The sequence below is a fragment of the Marmota marmota genome, unplaced genomic scaffold (genome assembly GCF_001458135.2).
Source record: "Marmota marmota marmota unplaced genomic scaffold, marMar, whole genome shotgun sequence".
NCBI classification, from domain to species: domain Eukaryota; kingdom Metazoa; phylum Chordata; class Mammalia; order Rodentia; family Sciuridae; genus Marmota; species Marmota marmota.
Window position 1 is genome coordinate 3,667,864 of NW_026000140.1, and position 20,991 is coordinate 3,688,854.

Here is a 20,991-nt window from a genome sequence, read left to right on the forward strand (position 1 = left end):
AATTCAGAGTATTTTGTGTAGGAGTATTTGAAGAACTAACAAATATGTCCACAAAAGCTCACATTAATAGCTTGTAATAAAATAATGCATGATCAGCCAGTGTTAGCCAAGAAAGAACTATGGATATTATCAACTAAATAAAAAAAAATTGCCATCTTTGTCTGTATCACTCTAACTCTGTTCTGACCCTGGAAAACATAGAAGCTGCAGAATGAAAAGGAAGAGAGATTTCAAAGTAGAGAAAGACAACAGACAATCAAATCTGTGATTTCATACAGGGTCATAACCTTAAATGTCATCTATGTGGCTATGACTCCCAGAGTTATAACTCCACCCTTGAACTCTCTCCTGAATTCCAGACTTGTATATATAACTTCCTATTAACTTCTCTACTTGAATATATAATATGCATCTGAAAGTAAAAATATCTAAAAATGAATACTTTGTCGTCCCCCAACAGTCTGATCTACCTTTAATTCTTTGCATTACAGCTGATGGAAATTCTATCCTACTAATGGGTCAAGTAAAAAATTTTGGAGTTTCGCTTGAATTCTGTTCAGGAAAGATGTCAGTATCTGATGCTACTGATTCCATCCTCAATCCAAATCAGTGCCTGGTACACTTTTCAAATATCTTTGAAATGAATACATAAATAATATTACACTGCTCTATCCAAATCTCAGAACAACAAAATCCCTTCATATCACTTATGGTAGGGTTTGTGTTTTCCCAGGTTATCTTAGATGATATTTGCGCAACTCTTTTTAATCATCTATTTTTTTTTCTTTCTGTTACAGCTTATAGATTTTTCTAATGAGAACTAAGAACACAACCTAGATTTACATTAAGACATGCATCCTCTATCAGGATGACATAGCCCCTACAGAGAGAAACAACAATTGGTTTCTGGAAAGTAGAATAATCCTAGACATTACAAAGGCTTGTGGTCTCCCAAAGGGTAACAGTACATACTTGAACAGATACAGAGTATTTTTATAGTTCTGAAATTTCATGGAGGGGTGAGGATTGATTAGGAAAATCATGGAACTAGTTGGCTAACTCTTGATTGTAGATAAAGATAAGAAGAGGTCACAGGTTAGGCATAACCATTTAGTGGTTAGACATTTCAAGATGATTCAGAAAGGAAAAATACTTATGCTTTTGATTTTATACTTGCATTTCACATAACTAAGGGCACAGTAAGTGCACCCAATATGTGACACCTTACAGTTGTCCAGATAATTAAGGAAAGTCCACTACGTCATCTGAGAAAAGTTGATTTATTATAAGTTCTCAAAAGATACTGATCCATGAATAGTATATTTTGAAGGCAGAAATTATTTGAGTTGGCACTAGAAAGAAAGAAAGAAAGAAAGAGGTAATGGTATGAATAGATTCTTACTTTACAGTGCCAACAAAATATACACAATCCTACATACACAGATCTGTACAAATTCTCAGTTTCTGCAGGGCTGTGGTCTAACTCTTAATGGCCACAAATAAAACATTGAAATTGATGAGAATAGATGCTCTTATGCTGTTTACCGCCTCTCTTCAAGTTAATTTGTGCTTCAGACAACTACCAGGACAAGAGTATGTCAAATCTTGAGTTTCAGGTTTACTATCACCTAGACTTTTCATCTTGTAAGAAATATGGTTGAAGGCAGTTGTACACCTGGTTCTTCTTTATCCTGTCTAAGCAGCTTCCTAGGTTATGGACTCATCAAATGCAATTTTCTATTAGACTGGCCATTATGCATAAGTGATGAAAATTACAGTCAAACTTGGAGGAGTGAGCAAATGTCCTGAGGCACAAGTAGGTCTTTCATCTGCCATTTTGAAAGCTGAATTTCTGATTTTATTCAAATCTTTGTTCAATAGTACTTTATTTTTCAGCTATTTAGCTTTTAGGAGATTATTGAAAAATAGTACATGTACCATTTTTAGTTGTTTTCTGTGGAAATGCAATTCAAAATAATGTAGCATGCCACTATTGAAACCCAGAATTATCAATCCCATCTCTACAAGTTGAGAAATTTTTTTTCCAAAACTTCCAAACTCTGCTATTGTTTCTAAGAAGCAATACCTGAAGAGCTTATATGTATGGTATTTCTTCCTTCCTCAAACCCTGTCACCTAACTAGCTGTGCTATGACTTGTCATAGTGAACTCAGTGGCTCCCTTTATATGTCACGTAAAACTCTCAATGGCAGGTATCATTCTTATTCTCTGCAGCCTCTAGTTCACACTTTACACAAAGTAGACACTTAAGGTTTATTGAATACAAAAGACTTAAATAAAATATTTCTTGAGAAAACAACTATTAAACAAAATATTACTTCAGTTATTTCCCACATTTCTCAATTGCAACAAGACCTAGTCTTGAGCAATAAAAAAAGTTCCCAAGACTTTTCCCCTCACATCCACTTCAGTACTGAGTTTACATAAAGAAATGTGAATGGCCCCAGTTTGTACTTTTTCTAATAAAACCCAGCTGCTGGAATTCAATCACCACTCATTCCAACTTGTGATAAACATATTTCATCAGCCCACTCCACAGAACTCATTAAGTGGCCTCATCTCACAGGGAAAGAAGGAATTTGGCTCCCAAGGAGCATAATCCTGTGCAGATGTGCTCAAGCAAGACACAAAATCCCAAACTGCTTGATAATACATGAAATGATATGGGGAAAGAAGGAAATAGTTTTCAAAGAGCATGAAACATGTGTTGCCTTAATTGCTTGTATGTTTCAGGTGAAAATTATCCTTGACCAGAAAATCACCTGAAGTTTGGAATCATACAACCCAAGTAACAAATTCTACTTTTGTTATGTATTAGCTACTTATTGAATATGAGATAATGTGTATTAGAAAACAACCTCATTATGTTATTTACTAGTAAGAAAGTGGGGAGATCAGCCAAATATTCCATGTTCCCCATCAGTAGTAAGCCGTGTCACAATTTCAGAGATGTTAACATGTGAAAGAAAATGCTTCTTAAAATCACTGAAAGAGAGTAGGTGTCTTAACATCTTTGAAGCTCTATTTCTACATTCAGTAAACAAACAGGTATAAAATAATTTCTTTATATATGTGAATTTCCTCATCATGCTTTATCATTCTCAACACCAGAGTCAAAATCTACTGCAACAGATACAGCAGGAAGGTCAAGAGTCCAGCTCCAACTTACCCATGAAGAATAGACCACAGGGCAGTTGTGCAGGTTGAGCTGCACAGGGCACTACTTGGTAAAAGCAGGACTTTTCCTGCAGACTGCTTCTATCCCCCTCATTCTAGCCCCTCATGACATATCTACTTAGGGAGAAGGAGGTATGCTGTCAAGTTAATCCAGCTCATCTCTCTACTGAAGACTGATGAGTTTGTAATAATCAACTGGATTTGTATAACAAAACAACATCTTCCTCTTACCTCTCTCCCAGAACCACCTGCCCATCTATAACAAACAATCTGCTCTGCTCACTGTAAGAGTGAAAGTAGTTTAGTCCACAGGGGATAACTGTTTTTCCAGCCCAGCTTGTGACTAGGTAGGTAAATGCCTGATTCTGGGGTCAGTTCACCTACTCACACAGTTGTAGAGATTATGTAGACAGTCTTTAATAAAAGATTGTTATACTAGGGGTGATATTTTGTTCTTTTGCCTAATTTAGATCCTTTTTGTCACAATAGATCAAAATTCAAGGAGTAGAGAATACTATTTGTAAGTTTCCTAAAAGAACAACTGGCACATCTGTCCTTGGCTCCGATGAGCCTGCAGGCCTCTGTACTAGAATACAAAACTATGATAAAAGTGGCATTGAGATGTTTGATTTGCCATGTGATCATTCCACTCTCACCCTGTTTGACACAGTCAGGATTACAACCCAACCTAATTCTGTATTTGTATCTGTTAAGGAGGACCACTCTCATTTCTCACTCTTCTCCAGTTCCTCTTAGCTCCTCCCACCCCAATTAGCACCTGCCTCTGCTATCCAGAGCTTTAGTGACAACCTGTGATGAACTTGACTGCCTTCCTTTTGCCCTACCATGTGGGTAGGAAACCCAGGCACTGATCCATCCCAACCAAAGAGCATGAAATTCTGGTCTATCGGAATGAAAACACTATTATCTAAAGATACCCTAATGACCACAAATTGACTCACTGAGAGCCATTAAATTATTTACTATATTTTGTTGGGTCCTGCCTCATCCTCCAGGCCTATGTGCCATCCAGCAATTCATATAGCAAACAGCTGTATGCAAGTATAACCAGACAGCACGTGGCTTGGATACACTCCATGTCTGTTGCTTTGTGCTCCAGAGCTTCTCTGACATGATGGCACCCAAAAGTAAGAGGCAGCTGACCCCTTGCTACAACTGGTAGAGTATTGCAGGATGGAAGCTGATGGATAAATTCTCCTCTGTACTGCCCCCAGGGCATAAATTCTGCAGCACATCTATACCAGCATTATCACTGTCTCTGTACCTGGATGAAGTTGAAAAGGTCCCACTTCTGAAGATCAAAAGAAGCACAATGGAGCCTGAACTTCCTTGAGAAGATAGAATAACATTTAGGGCTATGGAATTTGAACAATGCAGAAGGAGATGGTCAAACGAGTTTGTCCTGATATCTTTGTAATAAAGGTTACTGGCCTTTAAGAAAGGAAGTTCATATAACTCTCTAACATAAAGAGATATCATAAAGAGATATCATAATGATCAATCAGAAAGAGAGAACACTTCCTTAAGTATCAAAGGAAGAGTTAGGACATATTGAATATAAATTAAAACCAAGCAAATTTTAACCTAATACTGATTCTACTTGCAATAATCTTAAAAATATTTTGGAGATTTTTGGAAGAGTTAGCAATGATTTCAAAATTTAATCCATTTCAACATGATCATTTGCAGTGATATAATTTTTTTTTTCAGTGCAAGCAACTTCTTTTACAAAGCCTGTCCCTTTTCTCTCCAAATCTAGTTGGTCAAACCATCATAAAATACTGAACATAGTGTGTTCTCAATACCATAACTGTTGATACATTAATGATGTTTTCATGAGTAAAACACTGCTAAAACAAAGTTCCAGAAGTAACCATATGAGCTCCATATCAATGATGGAATAATTATGTCCGTTACTGAGTCTTTGTAAGTCTGGACTTGTAAAGGAGAAGAGGTGAGGATATTTTGAATCTCCAGCCTGACTTCTGTCTATTAAGGCTGCATGTGAAGAAGGTCCTCTTCAAACCTTGCTTTCAGTCAGAGCCCTGGCTCAAGCACTGAGAAGAGGTAGACATGAAAATAAAAACTGGTCAGTCCAGCAGCCCAGCCAGCCAACATTACTCAGGAAACTTGCTTTGTTGATCTTGAATGTCACTCTTTTTCAGGATATACACTTGGCTCACCAAGAAAACATCTTTGAAAGGTTTAAAGGGTGAACTGATATCATTTAGAAAGACAAGGAGAAAACAGGACTTGGTCATTCACTGTGAAGAGACGTGACAGTGAGCTCTCTTGGCAATGGTAAGTAGAGAGTCTCCAGGAAAGAAGAAGTAACTATTGGCCTTGATCATGAATCTTACCACATAGGGTCTACTTTTTGCCACTGCCACAAGGATTCTGCCTTTCTTAGTTCATTTGTTTATGGGTCTCCAATATCATGTACTCACATAAAAGGCCATTCAAGTAAAGGGCCAACATGGGTCACAAATATCAATACAAGTTATGGAATTGTTCTGGAATTTTTATCATTAAACTCATCTAAATTCAGATAATTACAAGGGTGGACATTAAAAAAATCCCAGAAATGAGCCATTGATTGCACCAATTTGCAGTCTCACGAGCAATGTATGAGTGTACCTTTTTCCCTACATCCTTACCAACACTTATTATTATTACTATTATTGCTTATATTCTTGATAATCGCACCATTTTTGTGAAAGCTATTATTACAAATGCTTTTATGGTTAAACTATTTCAATATGCTTTCTCAGCAGCTCAATTTTACTCTCTCTCTCTCTCTCTCTCTCTCTCTCTCCACACACACACACACACACACACACACACATTGAAGAGAAAGTATTTCCTCTGAAAATTCAACACATGGCATCATGGAAGGTTTTTACAATTTTAGGAACAATTAAAAACATTCTGTAACTACATAGTCCAAAACCAAATATTCTGAAATAATTTTGATGTGATATTATCTGATTCGGGATCTTGATATTTTTGGAACTTATCATAATGATCTTTAAGAGTTCCTTTCTAACATGCTGACTCCATGGTAAGCACAAATGATACTGGGAGATTTTAAGTATAAACATCAAGGGGTTGTCTTAGGCCTGTCAGCCATAGCCACTATGATTTTTATACATGTTTGGGAAAAATCTACTGAGGCCCACAGAGAAATTACTAAGCCTCCCCTAACTAATTCAAATGCATGAAGCTTCAATTCAGTCGAAGTAGACTCTGAGAGCCTTTACTTCCCTCCCTTGCAAAGTGAAGGTTTGGTAAAGAACTAAGATTGTTTTATTTTACATTGCCAAATGTTTAAAACTTGGCCGAATCTCTGGACAAAATAAGCCCCACGTGCCTTTAGAAAGAAAAGGGAACAAGGGAGCTACTTAGTAAAAGAGTAGGGACTAGATGGATGGTTCTCAAAGTGTGGCCTGGGGATCTTGGAGACTCAGACAATTTCAGAGCATCTGTGAGGTCAAACATTTTTCCTAATATTAAGATGTCATTTGTATTTTTCACCCTGACTCTCCACAAGAGTTTTCTGTATGTGATAATGTCAGTGTGTTGATGGCTAATGGAATGGGAGTTGCTATTTTAAATTTTCTCAGTTTTAATTTCTATTACAGTAAATATCGATGAATATGATATCCATATTTTGAAAGAGGTTCTTTAAGAGACTGGTCCTTTTTTAGGAGTTTCAATGTATCTTAAGTCCAAAACGTTTGAGAATCATTGCTTAGAGTAGTGCTGCCCAGTAGAATTTATTGCAGCAATGGGAATGTTCCATTCTTCTACACTTTCTCATACAGTAGCATAGAACATGTACCTTAACCTGCTGCTAGTGAAACCGGGGAACTCAGTCTTTATTTTTATTTAATTTAAATTTACATGTAAATAGACACTGAAGACCATGTCTACCATATTGGCTATGAAGATCCAGCCCCTCAGTTTCCTGACTCCTTATTTAATATTTTCCCAAATATTTTACACAAGTGTATTTACAGATAGAAGTAAACTTTTCTTCTGCTAACTATTAAACTCTTGGCTGAAGTTTTGTGGGATGTGAGGGAGATGTTTAACCACAAACATGCAATCAAAGAATTATCATGCGTAGTTCTGAAATATGAGTAAGTTTCAAATCCAACACTTGGAAAACAAAAGCAAATCTCTTGCAGTTGCTGCTTTGGGAATTATATAGACTTCAAAAGAATTTCTTCATGCTTCATTTTTACTTAACAGCACAGATTTTGAAAGTTGTTTTAAAATTATAAATGACATTTAGGCTTTATTTCTATGGCACTTTAGTTAGAGAACAGCCTTACGGGCTGCAGTTACATACAAAGTTGTTGCAGTGTCCGGACATGTTCTCATTGAACTGGCCTGCCGGTGTGTCATCATCATTTAGGAGGACCTGAATCTCAATCAGCAGAAAGTCTAGATTTCTCAATTTGTAGAATGTCTGGATATTGTGCACTTGATCTTGCTAACCACATTTTCAAGATATAGGTATGCACAGAAGAGTATTGACCTGAAAATACAAGCTTTGATAGTATGAATTGGTGAGAGTAACTGAAATTTTCTAAAACTATTTTCCCTAATAAAATGAGATAATGATATAATTCATGGCTTCACTATATATTACTAAGATGATCAAATGAGATAATGTATATAACACATTCAGTGAAACCCCTGAAAAACTGCATATAGTGATAATTATTGTTATCATTATTATTATTAGCTATGTGTACTTATCATGTATTTATTGGGAACTATGTGCCAAACAGTGTATTGAATATGGTGAATTAGAGGTTACAGTCCCTGTCCCCAAACTCATGGAGTTTCCAATTGAGGAAGGGAGACAGATAAACAATCATATACATAAATAATATTTATAAATAGTTCTGAGATTTATAAAAGAATTGAATCCTAACATAGAAAGTGATATGGAAAACGGTTAAGAATGAGAGGCTAGGAAAGATCTCTGTGAGGGAGAAATATTTAAGCTAAGACAGAAATACATGCAGGATTTATTACTAGTAGAAAGGTGTTGAGGGCTATACTGGTTGGAGTACTGATTAATAAAGAGACCCTAAAGTTTAGTGACTACATGAGATGGGAGTTTCTCTTTTGCTTAATAGTTCAGAGCAGGTAGGCAGGCAGGTGCTGCTCCAAAAAGTCATTTAGGGTTCTGGGCTGAGTGTTGGTGGAGCTCCTGCATCCTCCAATGTGGCTTCTACAGTTGCTCTATTATCACTGTTTCCAGCCAACAGGAAGGAAAGAGAATTAGACATCTAGAGAGAATGTCTTTAAACAGTGGACTTGAAGTTGCATTTCCACAGGAAAATCACCTGGAGGTTCACACTGAGAATCTGGGTTTCATTCTTCACACTCATGTGTGAGACATACATGCACTATAGAAATTATGCATTTGTTTGTATGTAATTCATAAGTGAATTTAATTTCCTCTGAAAGTTAATTTAGTTCAAAAAACATGTAGAACTTCTACTGTTTTCCTCTTAAAGCTAAGAATACCTTCAATGCTTCTATTCACTTACACACTCTTTCATTCAGCAATGTTCACTGATTATCAACAACCTGCACAAAATGCCAAGTGCTTTGACAATGTTGATGAAATACAGCCCTTGACCTCAAGAGATTTGAGTTTCATTTGGACATGAGAGGAGAAACATCACAGTATGAGACATAGTGAAAGATGTGATACTGTGTAGATATTAAATAAATGTAGAAGAAAATTGAGGGCTGTTTGTTCAGAGAAAATGAGGAATGTTTTGTGGGCAGAACTATCGAGGGAACTTGAACATTGATTTGGATTCTAAAAGACAAGGAAAAGTCTTCCAGTCCTCAAGAAAATTCATCCATAGCTGGGTGTCACTGGCGAGTTTAGGGGTGACAAATAGTCTAGAGTAGATAGAATCAATAAATGAAATGGAATGTCATAAGAGAAGCAAATTGTGAAGAGCCTCTAACATGAGGAAACATACTTTTGAATTTATTTTATAAATAGTAGTAGATTATTGGGGGTCCTTGAAAGGGGGTTGGACATGACGGCTCTGAGTATTAGGAAGAGCTCAGGTGGCCACAGGCAGCTGAGCTCAGTGAGCATATACACACGGTTCCTGGAATGCACCTGTCCTCAACACTGTGACACTGAGCAGGTGATTAACCCATATGTGCCCCATTCCTGTCCACAAGGTAGGAATCATAGTAATCGTAGTGCTTAGGATTGCTGTGGAGATTAAATTAAGTTAAAGCAAAGGGTTTAGAACAGTGCCTGACATTTTAAAAGTATACATTGATATTTACACACAACTGCTCACAGACACACATACACACACACACACACTCGCTCACAATCTATGTTGGAAAAAAAGGGAGTAAAGTAGGAACAAAGTAAGAAACAAAACACTTCAATTGTGTTAGTCCTATAAAGGGCAGATGAAGGACAGGAGTGAGGGATCTAGAAAGACTACCTGTTATACAATCTCAGGTAAATTCCTTCTTAATCTTTCTAAGCTTCTTTTTCCTTCTCTGTAAATTACAAATAATAACTATTTCATAGAGTTGTGAGGGGTTAAATCATGTAACACATGCAAAGTGCTCATCAAAGAGTCTAACACATAGTAGTGATCCCTTATATAAGGATGGTTTCTACTATAAAAAAATTATTCACTTAACCAGTTTTAATCTCATAATTCTTTACCTCTCAATTAACTCCTGGCCTTTGCCATATGACTGACATTGTGCAGAGAGCACAGATTTTGTAATCAGGAAAACCTGAAACACGTATTGTCTGTCCTTTGAAACAGTGTGAACTTGGGTATTTTTCTCAAATTGGGATCATTCTGCTTCCTCCAGAGACAATTACAATACTTCTCACTTCAAAACGCAATTGTGACAATGGCATGCAACAATTTACACAAAGTAGCAACTAGTGCCCAGCCACCACCTGATAGGGGATACAAATCTCCTATTGTTTCCTCCAGCTGCCTCTCAAGTCTGTTCTAGGAGATGGAAAAAATCACATGACCTCAGCCTGGATAGGTATAGCCTTGAAAAGATTGATGAAAAGTTCAGTTTAGTTGCAAGAAGAGATTAAGCACTGTTTCAAATCATGAGTTGTGGGTTCAGAGAATAAAAGTAAAGCCAAACCAACCCTACTGCTTCACTTGCCAGACCTCTTGTTATTGGAACCCCACTGATGGCTAACCAAAATTAGCCACAGACCACTAGCAAGCGGGTAAGCCATTACAAAATGCCTCCATCTGGTGAAAACATGGAAGATAAAGGAGGGAAGGAGGAGATAACAGAAAGGTCAGTTGGGGGTTTTAATGAGTCTGGGCAAAGTATAGTATATGCATTGATTTGGAGAGAGGATTGTTTAACTTTTATATCAACACATATAGAATTAAACGGCCCAAGTAAATAAGCTTTCCTTGTATTGGAGACTCTTCATAACATAGTGGTTATGAAAGGTGATTTAGGAATGTTGTCTGTTCACTTCAGACCCTGGCTTGTGAGCTGTGTAGCCTTGGGTAAGTTATTTAAAGTTTCTGAGCCACTGTTTCCTCAATAGTACCTAAATCATTACATGAGTGCAATGATTACATACCTTATAATACGTATAAAGTAAATAAGATTTTGGCACAGAGCACATGTTAAAAAGTACTAGCTATTATAATTGTGATTTAAGTTTTTGGTTGAGTCAACATGGATCAAAATAAGGAAAACAAAGACAGCTATATATCTATCAGAGGTGGTGTAGACCAGATGAATCAGGTATCTATCTGGTAGCATGAATATTCTAATTCTTTCTGTTTGCTAGGCATAGAATTGTCCTAAAATTACTTTTCTTAGAATGGCTTTCAAGTTAGATTCCATTGGTTTATTTTTCCCTAAAGTTGTTTTTTTTTTAATTTGCTTCACTTTTTGATACAGAACATTTTGTCGTTCATGAGAAACCACTCTTATTAACAATCTTTGTCAAGCTATTTGTTCTCAAGGGCCTTCAGGCTTGACTGGTGTTCACAGATCTTTCATCTAGTCCTTACCACTCCTCAGTGTGGTTTGGATCTCAACTTCCTTTCCTTCTTACTATAATAACCTTGGATATAACCTTGGGAGGAAACAAGCCTATTTTTACCTTCTGGCTTTGTGATAACATTACCTGGAAAGTACTGTCCTATACTTAGTATTTGTCAAGCACCCACTCTTTTCCTAGAATTATGCTGAGTACTCTGAGTCCGTAAAGGAAAAATATGGGTTTCAGCTCCAACTAGTTTAGAATTTAATTAAAGAAATAAATCCCATATTGACGAACAGACTTTGCTTGACACGCTTTAGTCAAGCTGCTGAACCTTTTCCTGTGCACATTCTTACAAAATCCACTTTCAGCCAAAAACGTCTTAAATTAGTTTAACAAGAACCTCTTAACCCTCTATCTGATCATCACCCATATCTGATTCATTCTACTGTCTTTCCTATCCTCTTTCACCTCCCAGGTGATATCTGTTCACTCTGGTCTATCTCTAGTTGGGTCAGCTTAGCCAGGATCCCCCTGACTCCTGAGGGTTCCTCTTTTTAATTTTCCATGCATTGATCTCCAATCTACTCTTGGGCTATGAATTCCCACTTGCCCATGCTGTGCTTGTGGTTGGGCCCAATATCTATCCCACCTGTAAAATCCCATTTTTCCTACATTTATCATGCTGGTCCAAGGCACATATTTGTTTGCCTTACAGTTTTTAACAAGTATTGCTGAATGCTTTTTTTTCTGTAATATGCATTAAACAAGAAGAATACAGTCCAGGCAATTATGAGAATAAGAAAGATAATGTGGTACAAACATCACGTGGGTCCACCAGAAGATTTATAGTAGATAAATGTTGATTTCTGGGAAACAGCCATCACTACATCTGAGAAAGGGAGGGGAGGCAGTTGAGAAATATTTTGTTGGCCAGATGGACTGTCTGGCAGCACCTCAGCGGGGCCATTAGACGTCTTCCTTGACTGCAGTCCTCTTTTGCTTCACAGCACACTTTCTGTATAGAGACATGATGAATAGAACGTAGGTTACACGAAGGTTTGCAAAAAGTGATTTAATTAAAAAATAACTGAACCATAAAGTGCTAGAGCACAAGAATGCCTAACATTTTTTGGGGGAAGTCATATTTCAGTGCAAAATGGACTTTTGCTTACATTGCCTTAATGCTCAAACCATTCTGTGAGATAGTTATTATTTTCATTTTCAAATGAATAAAACAAAGTTAATAAAACTTAAACAAATTTCCCAAGGCCACTAATTTTATTCCAAACCATTGCTGGTGGGTTATCACCAAGTTCTATCACCAAAACCTGTGTTATGTTACATTGTCACACATTTGTGATTGAAGAATGGAGGATATGTGTGTGTGTGTGTGTGTGTGTGTGTGTGTGTGTGTGTGTGTTGGGACAGGGGTTATTCTATGAAGTGATCCCACTATTTTGAATATTCCAAATACTTACAAATTAACTTGGAAATAAAATTTTAAAATACATTCCGGTTATAAGTTGGAAATGGATGAATAAAGTGCAAACCTTGGACCTACCATCTAATATTTTATTACCTTATTTCCCTGCCAAACAAAATGTTATGGATTTCTTTCTCAGTACATTTTTCCTTTCACTCATTTAATAATTCATTAAAGATCTATTAAAATAAATCTTTTTTTCTCTTGTACAAAAGATTAACAGTTATTACGCTAGAAGTGAAAGAAGTTTTCTCTATTAATGGCATGGACATTGGTATGTTGCATAATGCATTAATTTCCAAAGAATTTCCTGCCACAATATCTAATTAGAAAGTTATGTTTATGTTTTTACTTATAGTCTATTTGACTTTGAAGTCAAATATATTTCATACTTGAGTTTATTTTGTATTCCAGTTTTTATTGTTTAAAGTCAAGTTTTTGATTACAGTCAAAGACACACTTATTTCAATGAACTCTTAAGTCTTTCAAGCTTTTAGCTATCTGTTCCTTGAATACCCCATCCTATTGTGTTCTCTGACCTCTTTTTTCCCCAGCCAGGAAACTTTCTTTGCTAAGAAATCTTACTAATGATTAAAGTGTTTTGCAAAATACTATAATCTCACCGTGCATGGTGGCACACACTGTAATGCCTGTAACTTGGGTTCAAGTTCAGCCTCAGAAGTTTAGCTGGGACTTTATCAACTTAGTGAGAACCCATCTAAAAACAAAAAGTAAAAAGAACTGGGGATGTAGCTAAGTGATAAAGTGCCCCTAGCTTCAAGTCCCAGTAGCAAAAAACAAAAACAAAAACCAGAACAACTATATTCACTTTCCCACCCATGGTTCAAAAATTCTGTCAACATACGATTGACAAAATAAGTTGGTATTTTTCTAAGTTAAATCTAAGAGATACAATGTCATCAATTAACATTTTCACAAGACTGACCCAGTTAATGTCTTCACCAGGTGGCAGACATTCAAAATGGTTTCAAATGTTTTATGCTAGAATATAGCCACTGTTTTTGCATTTTTTCCATCAATTCTGTAAATGATAATATTAAAGCACACACACATTCTCATTTAAAAGATGACATGGGCTGTAAACTGAATGGTAACTTATTTTTATTCCTACCTCTTTTCCAGATGAAAACTTGTCCTGGATAGAGATCTTTATAATTTATGTACTTTCCTCATAACCAGAACTTCCTTACAACTCACTGAGCTCTTCCTGGTCTTTGTTTAGAAGTAAAGTTATTTGCCAGCTAAGTCATTTCTGTTTTTATTAGCCATGTGGATTTAGCACCAAGTGTGCAATTGAGAAGTGGAGCTTCAGTGGTCTGATGAGAAGAATCTCTATTCCATTCATCCCCGTATCTTGAATTTTTCTCAGTTTATGCCTTTAAAACATTTTTTGTGGGCTGAAGATTTTCCTGCTTCTTCATGCCCAGGTTACTCAACAATTCCTAGGTAAAAGCCTGGCCAAAGATCCCAGCACAAAGGGGAAGAGGTGTGGAAAACACAAGGCTGAACTCAAATGCAAAGTCTCTCTGCAGGGTGGGGGTGGGGTTGCTTTTCAGCAACCAGAGAAGCCATGAAAGCAAAATAGCTTGAACCAGGAGGTATAAGCCATATTTGAATAATATTGAGACAGAGAGAATGCAAAATCTTGGTGGAACCAGACTGGAAGGGATCCAAGAAGAATGGAACTTTCTGGCTACAGTAAATGGTAGCACAGATAAAACTCTGGATTCAGAAAGCACCGAAGAAGCCAAAGACTGAGCTTAAGGAGTTAAATGGTTGGCTTGGGTGAAAACAGTCCCCCAAATTGCCAGCACAACATTAGTTTGTAAAACTAATAGTAGCTGATATCTGGAAATTCACTTTTTCCTCTAAGTGTCTGGAAACTAGAAATTCTTATGGGAGCAAAAAAATTCTTACATTTACAGAAATGTAAATAAGAGATCGGTAGGCATAAAAAATAGAAAGTCTCATGTGATATTGTGAATAAATTTTTATTCAAAAACTGTTGGAACTTTAAAATAAATCCTGTCCTTGGCATAGGAATTATGTCTCCAAAAGATAATCTTAAATAATTTCATAAAAGATTTTAAAAATAAAGATGTTGATGTAGTATTTTAATGGTTAAAAATGGGCAATTTAAAACCAGGAAATAGTTAAATGTTATAGTGAAAGAAATCATCATAATATTTGAAGAATTTTTAAAATTTTTAAATTGTTCATGATAGCAAATGAAAAGCATAATAATATGTTGTGCTGGCCTAATATCCTGTAAGCACACAGGGATTTAAAAGTATGGACAGTGGTTATCATTTAGCAATGCAATTCAAGGTGACTTTTATTTTCTCAGTTATTTTCCAAATTTTTGAAAGAGCATATGGGAAGCAATATAATACAATGCCCCCAAATTCAAGATCTTTATTTGGCCATGTGGCTTCTCATTTTTACTAACTTTGTGATTGTGGACATTTTACTTAAATGATTTGGGTCTCAGTTTCCTTATCTGTGGATATAGGATAGTAATAATATATATCTCAAGGAGCTGCTCTAAAGATAAATGAAATATGTAAAGTGAATAGAATAAACCTAGCATGTGATTAATTTGATAAGTTTTAAGAGTGTATTACTTTTATAGAAAAAGTAATACATCACACAAATAAATATTTAAATCATAAAACAATGAAAACAAAGTGCAGTTATCCATTCAATAAGACAGTTGAGTATTGTTGACAGCCCAATTTAATCACACTTGCTTTACTGTACTAAAGATGAGGTCATGTTGGTCAAGGAGGCAAGGAGGCAAGTATAGGCCCTGCTGAAGCTTAGTGTGCCTCTTCAAGTGGTTCATCCTTCTCTGTTGCATATGGACAACACTTGTTCAATTCTCTCTTGATTGCTTAGTACTTTCCAGTGAATTATGATCGCAAATGTGACATGATACTCCTAAAAATATAGATTCTTCTGCAAGTCATTGAATTCAGGAAATGATACACTCAAATGCTTATTTTCCCATTCACAGAAGCCACAAACTTGTCCTCTTTATAAATCAGCTGAAGAGAGAAAATGTTAGAAAACTGCATTGAATTGACTTTGCATTTGTTTTCAATGCCCTACAAATGACAGTAGGTCTCTATTTCCATATTTTTCTTTGCTCCAAACAGATGAGTGGTTAAAAGAACAAATCCCCCAGAGAATAGAGCTGGAGAAAATGCAGTGTAATCGCAGTTTTCCATAGTTGTGTCTACCCATAAGATCATACAATTTAGTACAGAAATGTAGTTTAAATTTTGGCTCTGGAATTACTAGAGATAAAATTGAGCAAATGATTGAATTTCTGAAAATTGGTTTTGACCTATAAATCAGAATGACAGAAGCTACTTCTGAGAGTTAATGGTAAGATTAAATAAAATATGTGGCATGCAGCTGGTATTCATTACATGGTAGTTACTACTGTCTAACCACTAGGGAGAAAGGGAATAGAGAAATTTCTATAATGATAACAAGAGCTAATAGCTAATAGCATAATTAACATGTATCAAGCACTTTTCATATAGCAATGCAGCTAATCGTCACAACAGCCTTAAGAGTCAGGTAATGTTATTTTCATCGTTTTAAAGGAGGCTAATAGGTGTGTACTCTCTAAATTATGAACTACTCAATGATAGAAACCATATCTGTGTACTCCCGGATTTGCTGGCTTAACATAAATGTGCAACAAATTCATTCTAAAGAAAAACTCTCTGCCTCAGTAGGTGTGGAAATCAGTACCAAACTAAACATAGAAATTTATTTCATTTAAGATTTCAGGGACTACAAAGAAATGGATTAATTTCATCATTTACAGTATATAGCCTCACACTTGGAGATCAGAGTTCAATGGTAATTATCAAGGTCTCCAACACAGACTTGGCATGAATATGTGGATTATGTTGCCACATGGGATGTCCACTTTCTGCTACTTACACATGCCCAGGAATTCAGCAACAACACAGTCCAGTCCTTTCATGTGGTTTTGTTCAAGGACTGTGTCCACATAATAAACCAAATTGAACTCATAGAAATGGGAGTAATGAGGGACTGGCCACAGTCTGAGGAGCCTAGTTAAGAGACCACAAACATGACTGGAGTCAGATATGTTGGTATTTATAGTCAGCAAATTGTAAGCAATGAAATAGGATGCCTACTAGCAAGATGTCCCCACAGTCCATTCTTTTTTGCATTAGGCAAGCAAAGAAATCAAATACCAGAGAACATTTAAAGTTGTTACAATAAATCTCTTTGTACCACTTTTTAAAATCTTCTTTAAAACACCATTTCTTAAATTTAGTGAATTGCCTTGAGATATTTCAGGGATGAGTCAGGGAATAAGTGACATTTGCACAATATTTTGTAATTATGTGATTATTTTTAAAACAGCACTTTGACATCACTCTAAACCTTTCATACATAATTGGTCTGTGGCCTAGAGTATTTAGCCTTCTAAGTCATCATTTCATAGGCTTATGAAGATACTATGTTGTTCAGGAATGTGTTTTGATAATTCAGCAGAATCACGAAATTGTAAAGTCCACGATTTCCTTTACATTCTACACCTCAGTAGACAAGATGACCTTCATTTAAAGGTACTCTATCTATGCTAATAATTGCTAATAAGCACCTCATTTGGAATAAATGCAATCTTTCTAAGGGAGCAATTTTGACTGCTATTTGCAAGAACTATCCATGTTAACACCTCTCCTCCTCCACCCTCTCTTTTACAGGAGTGTTTTAAATGCATAACTTTGAAATAAAGTCAGTCAAATATTGATTTCTATATATACAAAGACTAAAGTTGGACAGTGAGATTCTATAAACTTAGAGTGCTCCACAATTAACGCATCATTCTCTGAGAAATATTTTAAAAAGAGGCAATTTAGGAGGAATATTATTTGTTGTAGAGTATCAGCTTCACATTTTGATTTGGAGACAGTAGGAATTAGACATCCCTGTATGACTAAGATAATAAAATATGGCAAATGAAATCAAGATGATATTCTAGGCATTGCATTCATATGTGTGCATGTGCAATGATTATGATATATTGAAGGTAGCAGGAGGCAATTCAAGTTGACCAACAAGGATATAAGTGCATAAGTAAACGCAAAGTTCTCTACATATGAACACCAGCTTCCTGACTATTATGGTTTAGATAGGAGATGTCTCTCAAAAGCTCCTGTGTTAATGTAGGAACATTCAGAAGTGAAATGATTAGATTTTGAGAGCTGTCAATCAGTCTATTCTGGTTTAGAAGGATGAGCTGAGTAGTGATGGCTGGAGGAGTGGATCACTGAGGGGGTGCACTGGAAGGGTTCATCTTCTCTGCAGCCCCTTTTTCCACTCTCCGATTCTAGGCTGTGAAGAGCTGTGTAGGTTTCCACCTCATATTGGTACCCAAGGGATGGAACCAGCTCACCATAGACTCAAACTCTGAAATTCCGAGCCAAAATAAATTTTTCCTCCTTTTAGTTGTTTTTGTAGGGCATTTCAGTCACAGTGACAAAAACTTGCATATGCACTGTCTAAAGACAACATGTCCATCTACTAATTTTTTTTAAAAAAAAGAAATAATAAAATACCCTACTACTGAAAGGTAAGACAAAGATGAAAGGGAGGAGTCTACATCTTTTCTGTGTGTTGGGTGAGGGGGTTGAGGGGACACAATGTAGGGTCTTACCAAAGCATAAGTTTAAAAATAGGCTGCAAAAACTTCTAGTTTTAAGAGTACTCATCAGGATATTTTTGGAATAAATTTTATTTCCTAAAATCAAGAATGGCCTGTGGTTTCCTGTGATTTTAAAAACATGGTTCCAATCTTTTTCTGGAGATAAACATGTCACCTCTCTGAACTTCAAGGAAGGCCAGTGTGGGTTGTATAAAGACAGAATTCACTGGTGCATATTTAGATGATTTAGGAAGAGAATAAAGGAAAAGAGAATTTCCTCACAGCAGGGTCTTACATGGGAACATGATTGCTAGTAGATGTGGAACCTCACTCCTTCTATTTGTTACCCCCACATCCAGCAGAGAATCATAGAGTGAGGTCTGTGGCACAGCTACAACATACAGGCAATGTTTGCATGAGTGAAGATAGTTTTTTAGCATTGGTTTAACTTCCAAATTAAAAATATAAATTTGGTAACACAATTTATGGTAAAATTGATAAAAATTTCAACCCATAATCACTTGTATGCATGAAATCTCCCTCTATTTTTCTGTAGTTCAAATCAATTCCTATTCTAAACCCTATTCTACCAGGGTAGAAGACACAGTCTCTCTTGATATTTGCTTCTTTCCTTTTCTGAGGATTATTTTTTAATTCAAGAAAATGTACTTATTTTCTCTTTCCACATTTTTATTGGTGCATTATAGCTGTACATAATGATGAGATTTGTTGTTACATATTTGTATATGCACACAATGTAACAATATAATTTGGCCAATATGGCTCCCCAGCACTTTCTCTTTCCTCCCTGCCTCCCACCCTCTGGTTACTTTCCTCTACTAATCTCCCTTTGATTTTAATGAGACACACCCCCCCTCACACACACACCTTTCTTTTCCTTTTTCCTAACTTCCACATATGAGAGAAAACATATAACCCTTGACTTTCTGAGTTTGGCTTATTTTGCTTAACATAAGGGTCTCAAGTTCCATCCATTTTCCTGAAAATGACACAATTTCTTTTTTTTTTAAATTCTGAAACTGTGGAGATACTCCTCTGGATGTCATCTGTACTTGTCCTATACAGCTAGGTATACATTTTCTGTGCACCTGGACTCCTAAGGCTCTCTGTACACTCCTGCAACAGGATCAAAAGCAGGTGTATTATTGTGTTTTTTTCCATGCCACTGCTGGAACTAATCATATTCAGAAAGGTCATCTGAGGCCTCCTTTGCACAGTTTTCTCTAGTGACTACTTTACCAGATCCCACAGCTATTGCTCAAGTTTCATCACTTCTTCAGCACTATTCTGGGAGAGAAGGCATAGAGTCACTTTATCTGAAATACCAATATTTCTCCTGTCATGATCCTCCCTTTCAGTTCACATCACTCCCAGTCCCAAAGAACTTCCTGTCTCACAATAGGATTTCTCAAACTCAGCACTACTGACATCTTGGACACATACTTAGTTGTGTTGGGGAGGGAGTGGGGACATCCTTTATGTTGTACGATATTTAGCAGAGTCCTTGGCCTCTATACAATAGGTACTTGCAGCATACTCTCTCCAACTCACAACAGTAAACAATGTCTCTGGACTTTGCCAAATGTACCATAGTGGAGAGGGGGCAAAATCACCTCTTTTGAGAACTACTATTCTAGAAAAAAAAAACCTTTTCTAACTTGACTTCTTTCAGTTATTTTGTTTGGATTCTAAATCCTTGCAATGTCCTGTGGGCTTATCTTATCACATTAAACCCTGGGACAAGGCAAATAAAATGGTATATATATATATATATATATATATATATATATATATATATATATATATATAATATGATATATTTTTTTAATATTATATATATATTTAAGTCTTTCCATAGTTGGATGTCATGGTGCTTTTTTTTTTCAAGTTGTATGTCAACTTGAAAGTCTGAGGTAAGAGGATCACAAGTGTGAGGCCAGCCTCAACAACTTAGGAAGACCATGTCTCAAAATAAAAAAAAAATAAAGGGACTGGGGATGCAGCTCAAGTGTAAAGTGCCCCTGGGTTCAATTTCCAGTACAAAAAAAAATAGAAATAAAAAATCTTCCATAATAGTACTACATTTTGATGACCTGTAAAAATTCCTTTATGCTAAGTGATAAGAAAGCTTTCCTGGAAACCCCATGAGAACTATTGAATGGTTTTACTAATTAGTTTATAAGTGTGGATGGAGAGCAAATAAAACAACCTCAGTATTGACAGGCAAATACCCATAATCCTTATTCATCAAGTAGCAATTGTTATAAAATATTTCAGAATTTGAAATAGTATAAAAATAATCTAACAAATAACTGCATGTTCACCATCTTCTTTAAAAAGAAGCTGAAAAGAAGCTTCACTATAGCTGAAGCCCTTTGAGGACCCTTCCTGATTGGATTCTGTGTGTAGCCGCTATTTTGAATTTGGTGTTAAGACATAATCACATGGAAGTCAACCATAGTGACCTCTATAACTACTATACTATGCAATA

The 20,991-nt window shown here is 36.1% G+C and overlaps 2 protein-coding genes across 15 annotated transcripts in view; one reads left to right on the forward strand and one right to left on the reverse strand.

Moving 5' to 3' along the window:
• Pf4 (platelet factor 4) overlaps window positions 1-20,991 on the reverse strand; it is a 114,827-nt gene that overhangs the window by 38,417 nt on the left and 55,419 nt on the right. For all 14 annotated transcript variants that reach the window (XR_007341478.1, XR_007341470.1, XR_007341475.1 and 11 more), the window contains one exon: window positions 12,098-12,292. The gene's annotated coding sequence lies outside the window, so the exon portion shown is untranslated. The remainder of the gene's footprint in view (window positions 1-12,097; window positions 12,293-20,991) is intronic.
• The window catches only part of LOC107158780 (C-X-C motif chemokine 2-like), a 114,937-nt gene that overhangs the window by 36,621 nt on the left and 57,325 nt on the right, over window positions 1-20,991 (forward strand). The gene's annotated exons all lie outside the window — the stretch shown is intronic.